This window comes from Lepidochelys olivacea (genome assembly GCF_965140295.1).
Source record: "Lepidochelys olivacea isolate rLepOli2 genome assembly, chromosome: 22".
NCBI lineage: Eukaryota > Metazoa > Chordata > Testudines > Cheloniidae > Lepidochelys > Lepidochelys olivacea.
In genome coordinates this window covers 2,898,464-2,912,639 of record NC_140432.1, presented here as the reverse complement: position 1 = coordinate 2,912,639, position 14,176 = coordinate 2,898,464, and the positions used below count along the sequence as shown (strand labels likewise).

The 14,176-nt window shown below is 50.8% G+C and overlaps 1 long non-coding RNA gene across 1 annotated transcript in view; it reads left to right on the top strand.

The window, feature by feature from the left end:
* Positions 1-14,176, top strand: part of LOC311511298 — a 38,056-nt gene that overhangs the window by 731 nt on the left and 23,149 nt on the right. Inside the window, exon 2 of the long non-coding RNA XR_014709250.1 lies at positions 9,226-9,369. This is a non-coding gene — a long non-coding RNA (uncharacterized lncRNA). The remainder of the gene's footprint in view (positions 1-9,225; positions 9,370-14,176) is intronic.

The following is a 14,176-nucleotide window of genomic DNA, read 5'->3' as shown; positions in this document are numbered from 1 at the left end:
CCGACCTTCCCCCCGCTCCGTGTCCCGCGTCCCCCCGGCTCCCACCGCCCCCCGCCCCGTATCCTGCCCCCCCATCCGACCCTCCCCGTCCGGCCTCCTCCCGGGTCCGACTGGTCTCCGCCCCGTGACCTGCCCCCCCCCCGGCTCCGACCGCCCCCCGCCCCGTATCCTGCCCCCCCCGTCCGACCCCCCCACCTTCCCGCCTCCTCCGGGGTCCGACTGGCCTCCGCCCCGTGACCTCCCCCCCCCCGGCTCCGACCGCCCCCCGCCCCGTATCCTGCCCCCCCCTCCGACCCCCCCACTGTTGCCGGCACCCAGTGCCGAGAGGCTGAACAACAGCTTGAGTTGGTTCGTTACCCGGTGTGCTACACCCAATAATCACAACGGGGTGGAGAAGCAGAAAAATTTATTTGAAGCTTTAAAAAGGTACAGGGAGATTTGAATTTCAAATTCTGTACAACAGAGCAGGAAGTTACACAGGCTTTTATACATCCTTTTTTTTAGCATACTTATTTAATAGCAAGCTGCTCCAAGTATCCATATAGCCAGCCAATCCAGTTCCCAGCCAGTTACCTGATTCTCTGTATCATTTGTTAAACTATACATAAAGCTGCTTTATTCAGCATTGTTCTTCCATATCTCCCCTGTTTGGCCTTGCTTAGTTTCAGGCAGTCTGACTCTGCAACATACTGTTGCAGATTCTCAGCATAACTGCTGTGTGTGCCTCCAGGTGGGGGGGCCAAGGACACTTGGGCCTAGCACACAGAGCTGCTGCGAGTGCCTCCAGGCAGGAGGGGGGGGCCAAGGACACCCGGGCCTAGTGCGAGGGGGCTTCATCGACACTCGTGGTCTTCCATCCCCTCGAGTTACCTAGTGGCCATGCCCCAGTGTTCCCAACAACTCCCCCCTTTGAGAACACTCAACAGCCTTGGCTCTGAGTTTTCTCACTTGGGCTATTTATTTTTTTACAATATGACTTTGCATAAGCACTTTGTGATAGCCCTGAAGAGAATGACTTATTAACTTTTGCAAAAGGGCCCTGACACATGATACCGCACAGCATAATATCAGTAATACAAGCAGTACAGGAAAGAGAAATTTTAATAGCAGGCTAAAGACACCAACAAGCCAAGACGACAAACCCCAGCCTGAAAACAAGGTTTGCAACCAATCGTTCTCTGGGGCAGTATAGGCAACCTGTGCTCCGGCTTGGGCATGGGCCTTAGCCTGTACCATTTTTTTATAGATTTTATAATTGCTATTATTTATATATATATAACATTGGGGCCCGATGAGGGCACAAACCCCTCCTTGGGATGCCAAGAGATAGTCCAAAGCCAGCCTGTTTTGGAGGGAAAACGTCCTGAGCTGCTGTACTTTTTTATTTAATGTTTTTACTGCTGACCTTAAATTATTAACCGAGTCCTTTAACTTTAAGGCCACTTTCTCAAGTACCATTTGCAGCCTTACAGTATAGCGGCCTATGCATGCCAGGGCTGGCCCGGTAAACAGTGGCGCTATTTTCAGTACAGAGCACCCTACCAGCTTCTTGGTTGTGAGGGGATTTTTTATATTGCCCTTTAGTGCTTTAGTCAGTCGCCGCAGGGTTTTTTTTTGTGACTTAACAGAGGTGTCTCGGGCATTTTTAATTTTTCCTTTGGGCAGTGTGGCAGTTATGGAAAGATGAAGAACTCCATGAGCTATATAACAGCTACCTGTCCAGTTGGCTGGCAGCACCTTGTAAGCCTTTTGGCCACATACAAAATAGTGACCCTATGGGGCCCAATAAGGACTGTTTTTTAAGGGGATTTCTGGGATATTTAAGGCTGCTTTTTTAAACAGTTTATATGCCCCTAGGGGGGCATCCTATTCTCCTGATTGGGTACAAGTGGGGGCATTTCTAATTGTGCCGTTCAAATTACACTCGCCATAGGGACCACTACAAACCCACCATTGGCTTGCTACATTGGAGATATTAACTGGACGGCAAGTTACATTTTTAAACTCCTTTTTTGTGGTAAGATTATTTGTAAGTGTTTTTTTAAAAGGGGAGGAACCATTACACTCACACCGTTGGCCTCCCCTGTTGGTCTTTATTTAATACCCATTAGCCCACTGTGTAATGACACAGGAGCTCTTTCCCACAGGATGCCCATAGGGATCAGATTGGTTTCGGGTAAAACATAACACTCCCTCAGTGAGTACTGCAACTGAATACTCCTGGTCCTGATAGGTGGCTTGCTGTAAAGAGGTCTTGTTCCAGAGCGGTGAGTCCGTTCTTTCCTGCTCTTTGGTGGTGGCTAATTCTGCTAGGGTCAAGGGCAGCATGTCAAGGGGCATTCCCGTTTTGGGGGATAGTGGAGTTGGAGCACACACCCAGCAATCAGTCTGGTTTGTTAAAGTAGCAACATGGTGCACAAGCAAAACAAAGGAGTTATGCTCCTGATATGCACAATTTGGAAATACCAATACAAAGAATAACAATGTTACCCAATTAATTATTACCAGAGTTTTTCCAACCCAGGGTCTCCAGTACCTGGGTGGGCCCATTTTAGCATTAAGGTGCCCGCTATTTGTGTTTTTTAAATAGTAGCTTTAGCCCGAGATTGTTACTAGATGAGGAGTCAGCAGGTTGGACGGTCCACTGTCCTGCTGACGAGGGGGCAGGTACTACCTTCAGACGAGCGTGTTGGATCCAGTTCTTGTGTCCCTTGATTTTTGCCGCTGTATGGGAGATCAGCAGGACGGTATAGGGTCCTTTCCACTTTTCCTGGAGAGGCTTGTTTTTTCAGGTGCGAACAAGCACAGAGTCACCGGGCTGTAAGGAGTGAACGGGAGAGTCCAAGGGGAGAGGCTGGGAATCCTTGGTATACCTGTGAAGAGACAAGAGAACAGCAGACAGGGAACACATATACTGTGACAAAAAAACATTACCCAACTTTTATTCCCCTGACAGAACCGGGGTGCCATTCATGGGCCATGCCCTTCCAAACATAATTTGAAAGGGACTGAGCCCTAATTTACCCTTTGGGAGAACGCGGATACGGAGTAGGACGAGGGGCAAAGCATCAGGCCATCGCAGTGAGGCTTCTTGGCACACTTTTGAGAGATGCCGTTTAAGGGTCTGATTGGTACGCTCCACTACCCCACTGGCTTGCGGTCTCCAGGGCGTATGGAGTTTCCAGGGGATCCGTAAGGCATGTGAGATGCTTTGAATGATTTTTGACGTGAAGTGTGTCCCGTTGTCAGATTCCATCCACAGGGGGAGTCCAAAGCGAGGAACGATCTCCTTAACAAACTTGAGGGCCACTGTCCTGGCAGTGCAGTTACGGCATGGGAAGGCTTCTGGCCGTCCGCTGAACCGATCCACTATAACAAGGAGATATTTGAACCCTTGGGTCCGGGGAAACTCAGTAAAGTCTATTTGCCACACTTGTCCGAGGCCCGGAGTGGGTTCTAGGGCAGCTGGTGGCACAGGATGACCCGGTCGGGGGTTATTCTTTTGGCAGACTAAGCAGTCCGCTTGTACCTGGGCAGCCAGGGGTCGGAGTCCGGAAGTGATAAAGTATTTTCCCATTAGCTGGATAAGTGCTTCCCTGCCAGCATGAGTGGTTTGATGTAGTTTCTGCAGCACCGGCCGGATCAGGCCCTTTGGTAAGAGGACCTTCCCTTCTGGGGAATGGAGCCATCCCTCCTTTTCCCGGAGACAGAGTTTGTCAGTTAGCTGTCTCTTCTTCTCAGAGTACTGAGGGGTTGGAAGCTCCCCTACTGATGGGATAAGGGCATGCATATGGGCGTTCTCAGCCTGAGGGAATGGCAGGGTGGCAGCATGCTTAGCCTCTCTATCTGCCCGGGCGTTACCTCTGGCCACATCTTGATCCTCCCTTTGATGGGCTTTACAGTGTACCACCGCCACTTCCGAGGGGAGTTGTACAGCTTCTAGGAGCCGGAGGATTTGGGGCCCGTACTTGACTGGGGAGCCTTGGGCTGTCAGCATTCCCCTTTGCTTCCATAGGCCAGCATGAGCATGCAGCACACCAAAAGCATACTTTGAATCAGTAAAAATGTTGACCCGCTTTCCTTTTGACAGTTCAAGTGCACGGGTCAGGGCTATTAGTTCGGCAAGCTGGGCAGAGGTCCCAGCAGGCAAACCTTTAGCTTCCACAGTGTCATGGAGGGTCACAACAGCATAACCCGCCCTCCTTTGCCCATCTATTACAGTACTGCTACCATTAGTGTACCACTCATAATCTGCATTTGGGAGGGGTACATCCTTTAAATCCGGACGGCTGGAGTACTGGACATCTATGATCTCTAAACAGTCATGTTTCTGTTCCTCTGTTTCTGGCAAGAGAGTGGCTGGGTTAAGGGAGGGGCAAGGCTGTAGGGTGACTTCAGAGTTCTCTAACAGCTTAGCCTGGTACCGAGCAATCCGAGCCTGGGTGAGCCAAAGCCCTCCCTTTGCATTCAATAAGGCTCGGACCATATGGGGAGTATAGATTTGCATAACCCCTCCCAATGTTAGCTTCTCGGCTTCCTCAAGCAATAGGGCAGTAGCTGCGACTGCCCGTAAACATGCCGACCAACCCTTTGCAACGTGATCCAATTGCTTAGAAAAATAAGCCACAGGACGCTTCCATGCTCCTAACAGCTGTGTAAGCACTCCTAGCGCAACCCCCCTTTGTTCATGTACATACAACTGAAACGGCTTAGAGAGATCTGGCAGGCCCAGAGCCGGGACTTCCATCAATTTTTTTTTCAGGATTTTAAATGCCCTGTCAGCCTCTGGGGTCCAATAGAAGGGGTCATGATCTGCTTCTTTTACACAGTCGTACAGGGGTTTAGCCCACAGTCCAAACTCTGGGATCCATATCCTGCAAAAGCCTGCCATACCCAGAAATGCCCTGAGCCGCTTACGGTTACTTGGGGTAGGAACTTGACAGATAGCTTCCTTTCTTTCGCTTGAAAGCTGACGCTCCCCTTGCCGTATGTGAAACCCGAGGTACCGTACCTCTGGGAGGGCAATTTGAGCCTTACTTCGTGCTACACGATATCCCCGGAGTCCAATAAAATTCAGGAGGCTCACGGTGGCTTTAAGACAGGGTTTTTGGCCCACAGTGGCAATTAACAAATCATTTACATACTGCAGAAGGAGAGCCTCCTTATTATCCCACTCCTGTAGGTCCCTGGCCAGAGCCTGGCCAAAAAGGGTGGGAGAGTTTTTAAATCCCTGGGCCAACACTGTCCAGCAAAGTTGCTTTTTAACCCTTTTTTGGTCCTCCCACTCAAAGGAGAAGATCTCCTGTGATGGGGTGGCAACTGGGATGGTAAAGAAAGCATTTTTTAGATCAAGGACTGAAAAATGGGTATACTGTCCCCCTATAGAAGCCAATAAGGTGTACGGGTTAGGGACAAGAGGGTGCAGAGTCTTAACCCGTTCATTGACTGCCCTTAGGTCCTGTACCAGCCGATACGTGCCATTAGGCTTCTGTACGGGTAGAATGGGAGTGTTCCAGGCTGACTGACATTTCCGGAGAATACCATACATTAGGAATCGATTTATAGTTTCCTGTAAACCTTTTTTGGCTTCCCTCTTGATTGGATACTGTTTTACTTGCACTGGGCCTTTCCCTGGTATGAGCTGAATAGTAATAGGGGTCTGGTGGGTGGCCTTTCCTGGAATCCCTGATGCCCACACGAGGGGGTACACCTGGTCTTCCCACGGGCTTCATTCTGGGGCTTGCATGGCTGAGGGCTCAACTGCAAGGGTCATGATCCAGGCATTCTCAGGGGGTAAGGTAAGGGTTATTTTGTCCTCAGTAAAATGCAGGGTGGCACCGAGGCGACAAAGTAGATCCCGTCCCAGCAGAGGTGTTGGACACTCAGGGAGGTATACCAGCTTGTGGGATATAGTCCTGTCTCCCAAAGCACATTCCGCTGGGGCATACACTGGGCACTTGGTGTCCCTGCCTGTGGCTTCCACCACAGTAAGGGAATCTGCTACTGGCAACTGAAGAGGCTGATTTACGGCAGTTCGGGCCGCTCCAGAGTCCACTAAAAAATTTATTTCTGAGCTTCCCACCCGCATCTTTACTCGGGGTTCCGGGGTTAGGGTGGTCCGTCTCCCCTGACACCCCTATTCCTGCTTCACCATTGCCATTATAGGGGCACCCCCCTTTTTTTTTTTTTTGGGCACTTATTTTTTCAGTGTCCCTCCTGTCGACACAGGGCACACTGGTTGCGACCCAGTCGTCTCTCCTGCAGGCCCGGACGGTCGCGTCCACGGCCCCTTCCTCCCCGGCCACTTCTTTTAGTGCCGGCCTGTACCGCTGTTACCATTAGTCTCACTTGCTTTTTCTTTTTCTTTGTTTTTTTTAGACTATAAGCTTGGTTTGCAGTTTTTAAAATTTGTGCCATGGTCATACCCATTAAATTTTCCTTTTTTTGTAACTTTTTTTTAATATTAGGGGCTGCTTTGCTCGTAAAAATTCCCTTAATAATTGACTCAGTTGCCTGATTATCGGGGTTTGCATTAGTGTTCTGTTGAATGGTGTCCCGAATACGCTGTAGAAAGGCCCCTGGGCTTTCTTTTAAATCCTGCATTACTTCATATGGCTTTGCCCAATTATTATGTCGGACAGCCGAGTGACGGAGTCCATGCAAAAGCAACTCCTTATAGGAGGTAAGGCGGGTCATATCCCCATGATCATTTGGATCCCACCTGGGGTCTGCTCGGGGGACTTGTGCATCCGGGTCAGGGACATTAATACGATCCCGGTCGTACCGTCTCTGTGCCTCCTCCCTTGCCTTGGACACAACCTGTTGTTTTTCAACCTCAGACAATAGGGTTCGCAGGAGGACGTTACAATCATCCCAGTCCGGCTTGTGACTACTGAGGCACCCCTCAAAGACTGATATAAACCTGCTTGGGTTGGTGGAAAACTCTCCTGCCTGTGCTTTGAAAGCAGCCAAATCCACAGGATTAAAGGGCACATGAGTATAAACCTGCATAGTTGTGGCAGGACGCCTGTCTGATCCAGACCGGGCGACTTTAGTTTCAGTGATTAAGGGGTATAGGCCAACCATTGGGGACTTACAAGGTGTGGGTGTAGGGGCCGAAGGGGACACCGGCTCTGCCATTACAGTGGGGGTGGGGGTCTGGAGACTAACATTAGCTGCTACCAAACCAGTTGGAGTCAGATTACAGCGCTGTAAAATATCTGGTCGAGTACATAAAGTCAGAAACAAATGCGCATACATATGTTCATTCCATTTCCTTGTTCTTTGACAGAACAGGAGTAACTGAAGGATCGTGTTGTAATTAATTGACCCTCCTGGTGGCCACCACTCCTGGTTCTCTAGTTGATATTGAGGCCAGTCAACTGTACAGAATCGTTTTAATTGGCTCTTAGTCATTGGATCCGCACCAAATACCTTCCAGTTTGCTAGAATGCACTCTAGGGGCGTACACCGTGCCCTAACCTCTGAGCTCTGTCCCTGTCCCATACCTACAGGGTAACTCTGGGCGTCCCCAGGTTCCAACAGAGCATATAATCCGGATTTTAAAGGATCCTACCTTATTCAAGGGACCGGTTCTTCACCGTGGCCTGCAGCTGCTCCTCCCCCACGTCTAAGGGACCGGTTCTTCACCGTAGTCCACAACAGCTTCTCCACTATATGAGTGCGTTGCACCGTTGTGCCCTCTGGGGTCGATCAAATCGCGTCTCCTCCGAGGCCCCCGATGAACTCACCGGTGCGCTCTGGGCGTCGGTTCTCGCCGCAATCCTTGACCTCCAGGAGGGGTCCGGGCAAGGCTAAATTGCAGCCTCGGGCCCACCCAGGGACGCCAAAAGCTGTTGCCGGCACCCAGTGCCGAGAGGCTGAACAACAGCTTGAGTTGGTTCGTTACCCGGTGTGCTACACCCAATAATCACAACGGGGTGGAGAAGCAGAAAAGTTTATTTGAAGCTTCAAAAAGGTACAGGGAGATTTGAATTTCAAATCCTGTACAACAGAGCAGGAAGTTACACAGGCTTTTATACATCCTTTTTTTTAGCATACTTATTTAATAGCAAGCTGCTCCAAGTATCCATATAGCCAGCCAATCCAGTTCCCAGCTAGTTCCCTAATTCTCTGTATCATTTGTTAAACTATACATAAAGCTGCTTTATTCAGCATTGTTTTTCCATATTTTCCCTGTTTGGCCTTGCTTAGTTTCAGGCAGTCTGACTCTGCAACATACTGTTGCAGATTCTCAGCATAACTGCTGCGAGTGCCTCCAGGCAGGAGGGGGGGGGGCAAGGACACAGGGGCCTAGTGCGAGGGGGCTTCATCGACACTTGTGGTCTTCCATCCCCTCGAGTTACCTAGTGGCCATGCCCCAGTGTTCCCAACACCACCTTCCCGCCTCCTCCGAGGTCCGACTGGCCTCCGCCCCGTGACCTGCCCTTCCGCTCCGTGTCCTGCCCCCCCCGTGTCCGACCTTCCCCCCGCTCCGTGTCCCGCGTCCCCCCGGCTCCGACCGCCCCCCGCCCCGTATCCTGCCCCCCCCATCCGACCCCCCCCCGTCCGGCCTCCTCCCGGGTCCGACTGGCCTCCGCCCCGTGACCTGCCCCCACCCCCGGCTCCGACCGCCCCCCTCCCCCCAGCTCCGTGTCCCATATCCCAACCCCCCATGGCAAATGGTCTCTATGAGGGGTTGCTTCGCCCAGCGCTGAGACGGAGTCGTCTCGGGAGTAGGTACCTATTGGCCATTATCTGCCAGTCACTGAGCATGGAAATTTCTTAAAAAATTTGGCTCCTCCATGCCATCCATTTTCCTGTTAAAGAAGTCTCGCCCAGGGCTCCCACCACCCCGTGTGAACGGCTGGGAGGCGCAGCTGATAACTCCCTATGCATTTATCAAATACTGATATGAAATCACGACAGACTTTGCTTCTCTCCCCATTTTCAAAACTGGAGGAATTTCAGGTTTTGGAGGGGAAACTGTTGCTGTTCTCAGAAGAAGAGGAGGGAATGAGGGAGGAGGAAAGGACTCTGGCCTCATCCCTCCTGAGCCATGTTTCTGGTCTCACTGAGACACTTCAAGGAAGACCATGGAGTGACTCCAGATTAACATGGGGGCAAATAAAATCAGGATATGTCCCTGTGGGGAGGGGTTTTTAGCTGTTGCTAAAGAGGGGGGAAGCCCTCAGTCTCTGTCTGACTGTGTTTCTCTCTTCTCAGGATATTTGGGTTGAGCTTCCTGGGTAAGATTCTGCTGCCTGCATTGTGATCTGGGAGCCCAGACTGAGCAGCAGCTGCTGCTCCCCCGGTGGGGTCTGGGCTTGGAAGTGACTTGGAGTGAAGCTTCCTCTATGCCCAGGCAAGGTGAGGACTTTCTCCAGTTGTAATTAGCTCCATGGGCCAGCCCTAGGCTCTGCCCACACCAGCTTCAGAGGCAGATACTACAAATGATTGATAGAGACCTCAGGGAACATGCTGGGGATGGGCATGAAAGTGACTGCACAAGCAGCCCCTCCTTACCCCACACTCTCCTCCCCTTAGCAATTGCAGGAGCTGATCCAGCCATAGGAGAGCAAACACCCAGGAATGGCTGGCTGTCCGCCAGAGGGGAAGGGACCGGAGATGGGAAACACAAGGAGAAAAAGGAGAGAGAGATTGATAGGGGTAGTGGGAGAAATAATTGGGGAGAGAGATTCCCAGATCTTTAACGTGCCCACACAGACTTAGTGCAGCATCCCTGGGCAGATTCACTTTCCAGTGAACAAGGTGAAATGCAGGGAGAGGAAAAGCCAATTCCTGACTCTGACTGTGCCCCCTGCTGTGAGAGTGTGCTGCCCTGGGGCCAATGTCAGGAGAATTCCCCCAGGGTCACTCCTTTTGTTCTGCTTGTGATGGGTTGGATCACAGAAACCCCCTGGGAGCTGCCACCTGACGTGCCAAGACTACTTCTGCTCCTGCTTTCCTGCCCTGACAGCTTAGGACTCCAGCATCCTGCCTGGTTTGAGCCAGACCCACTAGCCTGTTGCAAACCCAGACCCAGGTCTGAACCATGTCCCCTAACAGCTGTAGGCTTAACTGAAAGCAGCTTTGTCATAAAAATAAAGGGAAGGCTAAAACCCCTTTAAAATCCCTCCTGGCCAGAGGAAAAATCCTCTCACCTGTGTAAGCAGAGTCAGGATGAGCTCCACCCTGACATCTGGTGGTGAGGTGTGGCAAGTTGTGGAAAAGAACTTCAGGGGCTGATCTCATTTGCATAGGCACACCCACCCCGCCTAGAATGAGGCCATAACTGCCCAAGTCATTTTGGCTGTTGTGGGATCCCCAGTGTCTCTGTTATTGGGGCAGGAAGAATAAATTGTTATTACACTGATTATGGGAACTGTGCCTGGAACTGTACTTGGCCTTTTATTGTGATGGAGGGACTCACCATCAACTTAGTAGCACTCGATAGGCAAGGGACATGGGTTCCAAAACTCTGTGAAATGAGGGGCTTGAGACAGGTATTAGTACCTGGTGGTGTGGGTCCCTTTGTGAGGGCATGAAGCACCAATTGCACTTCTGTCTCTCTCCACTGTGGAATGTCAGAGCTAATTTTGGGGCTATTAGGAGTTTTGCTATAGGTACTGTGCTGAATTCGCTTTGGCCTTACGGTGCACCAGCACTAAGGCTCCCACTACTATGAGCTGAAATCACTGTGTCAAGTAGTGGGGAGCTAGAAGATATAGGGTGCAGTGGTGCTGTTTGTGGATAGGCTGGTGGAGTGTTTGTGAGACAGTGAGGCGAGCTGAGCAGAGCTGCTCGTGAGATGGCGGAGTGGAGTGTTTGTGAGATGCTGAGCTGTGCAGAGTGGGTCCTGTGGGGCAGTCAGCTTCAGGTCAAGTAATGTGCCCCCTTACCTTCCCCCCCCCCCCCCGCACACAGGCACATTGTTTAGTCAGACTGGGGAGTAACACTCTGGGAGATGAACTTTTGAACTCTGGGGCTGAACTTTGGGTGATTTGTGGATTGCTGGACTCCAGACGGTTGGGTTCTGGGACTCAAGAACCTGAGGGAAAGGATATGGCCCAATTTGCTGGTGTGGGTCTTTGCTCATGGTTTGGTTAATCAACACTAGTTCTGGTGTTTCCCCAATTTAATGCTGATGTCGTTTACCTCATGTTATTAAAGATTCTCTGCTACACCCAGTCTCTGTGAGAGGGGAAGTATTGCCTCTTTGAGGTGCCCAGGGGGTGTGTAAGATTTTCCCAGGTCGCTGGATGGGGGCTCGAGCCATTTTTGCATTTGTTTTGATGAGAGGGAACCCCTGTGTACTGAACCCGGCCCTTGCTGCTATCAACTTGGCCTGCCAGAAGGGTTACACCTGTAAAGGGTGAAGAAGCTAACGCTAACCTTGCTGGCACCTGACCAAAATGACCAATGAGGAGACAAGATACTTTCAAAAGCTGGGAGGAGGGAGAAAAACAAAGGGTCTGGGGCTGTCTGTATGCTGCTTTTGCCAGGGACAGAACAGGAATGGAGTCTTAGAACTTTTGGTAAGTAATCGAGCTAGGTATGTGTTAAATTATGATTTGTTTAAATGGCTGAGAAAAGAATTGTGCTAAATAGAATGATTGTTCCTGTCTGTGTGTCTTTTTTGTAATGTAAGGTTTTGCCTAGAGGGATTCTCTATGTTTTGAATCTAATTACCCTGTAAGGTATCTACCATCCGGTTTTTACAGAGGTGATTCCTTTACTTCTATTAAAAGTTGACCTTTTAGGGTGCACAAGGGCAGTCTGTTCCTCCTCTCAGCCAGTCGCTTGGGCTTGTTTTTCCTCCCTTCTGGGAAGGAATGCAGCCTCCCCTCCCGGAGAGGCTCACTGTCTTGATGCACCTATCCTGCTAGTAGCTGGACTCCTTTTCTCCCTCTCCCACCAGGGGAGGGTTTAAAAAGGTCTCAGGCAGCCCTTGGTTGGAATCAACGGACCCTAATCAGCCTCAGGTAACTCCCTCTCAGCTGATCCGAATTGGTTCTCAGAGAATCCCTTCTCATCTGAGCCTGATTGACCTGTAGTTACCTCTCCTCTGTTGATGGGAGGAGGGCCTTTTAACCTTCTGGGGCAGTTTTCTACCCCACCCCTTGCAGCTGTCTGGCCTGAGTTTATCACATATTGCTCCCCACACTGCTCAACACTATGGGGTTGGGCTACTTGGGTCGGCAACCAGTGCACTCTCGACAGGCCATCCAAGTTGCCATGCTTGATTCCGGATCTATGTCATACTCTGAAGTGGAAGGGTTGTAGCCACAGGAACCACCTTGTTACTCTTGCATTTCTTTCTTTGTTTTGGTGCATCCACTTCAGAGGGGAACGGTCAGTGACAAGGGTAAACCTCTGTCCAAGTAGGTAGTAGCGAAGGCTTTCTACGGCCCACTCTACCGCAAGGCATTCCTTCTCTACTACGGCATGTTTACATTCCCTGGGCAGGAGTTTCCTACTGAGGAACAGGACTGGGTATTCTTCTTCTTCTCCGACCATTTGTGAAGGAACCGCTCCCAACCCAACCTCAGAGGCATTGGTTTGCAAGATAAAATCTCTCTCCCAGTCTGGGACTACAAGCACTAGGTGCAAAGGGTGGTCTGCAGATCTGCAAAAGCCTCCTCAGCTGCACTGGTCCATCTTATTATGTCTGGGCCACAGGCTTTTGTTAAGTCTGTTAATGGGTATGCCCTGGTGGCATAGTGGGGGGATGAACCGCCTATAGTATCCAACTAGTCCCAGGAATGTTCTGACCTGTTTCTTCCAGACTGGTCGGGGCCAATTCTGTATTGCCTCTAACTTGTTGAGTTGGGGCTTCACCACACCCCTCCCCACTATGTACCTGAGGTATTTGGCTTCTGCTAGCCCAACCACGCATTTGGAGGGATTTGCAGTCAGCTCGGCCTTCTTCATGGTGTCCAAGACTGCTTCCACCTTCTCCAAGTGCGTCTCCCAATCTGGGCTATGTATTATGATGTCGCCGAGATTGGCGGCTGCATACTTGCCATGTGGATGCAACAGTTTGTCCATGAGTTGTTGGAAAGTTGCGGGAGCCCCATGTAAACCAAAAGGGGGGACTGTGTGCTGATACAGTCCCTCTGGTGTTGAAAAGGCCGTCTTCTCTTTGTCGGCCTTGGCCAGGGGGATTTTCCAATAACTCTTGGTCAGGTGGACAAAAATCATGCTTTTCCCAATCGGTCAATTAGCTCATCTATCCGGGGTATAGGGTATGCATCAAATTGGGACACTTCATTCGGTTTCCAGAAGTCGTTGCAAAACCTCATACTGCCATCAGGCTTAGGTACTAGGACAACTGGACTTGACCATTGGCTATGAGACTCTTCAGTGACTCCTAACTTCAGCGTTTTCCTGACTTCTGTCTTGATCTCTTCTCTTTTCGGCTCCGGTATGGCTTGACATTCACCTTCACTCCAGGCTCTGTGAGGATGTGATGGTGAACCTCAGTAGTCCTGCCTGGCTTTTCCAATAATATGTCCTGGTTGCATCTGATGATGTTGATCACTTCAGTTCGTTGGTCAGGGGTCAATTCTGGGGATATTCCCACTTGGCCAGGCCAGTTGCTTTTGTGGGGTGGCGAGCCTAGAGGGACCACATAAGCTTCTCTGTCTTGCCTAGGTTTCAACAGGTTTATATGATAGATCTGTTCCAGCTTCTGGCGACCAGCTGTTGGACCTTATAGTCGACCTCTCCAGTGGCTTCTATTTTCTCGTATGGCCCCTGCCACCTGGCCAGGAGCTTGCTGTCTGCTGTGGGTACGAGCACCATTACCCAGTCTCTTACCTGGAACTTCTGGATCATCTCTTGGCGACTGTAGTCTGGGCTGCTTGTGCCCTCTCCATGTGTTCCCGCAGTATGGGGGCGACTTGGGCTATTCTGTCTTTCATCTGCAACACATGCTCGATGATGTTTCTCCCTGGGTTCGGCTGTTCTTCCCAGCCCTCTTTGCTCGAATGGGACTTCAGTAATCAGCAGAGGTACCAAAGGGGCCCTTAAGTGTGGTCAGGAGCCAGGTAATTGGCATTCAGGACAGGAGGCCCAATATCGTCGGACCGCCGCATAAATTCCAAGCCAGAAAAACCTCTGCAGAAGTTGGAGGGTTTTATCTACCCCTAGATGCCCCCGAACAGATGGCTGT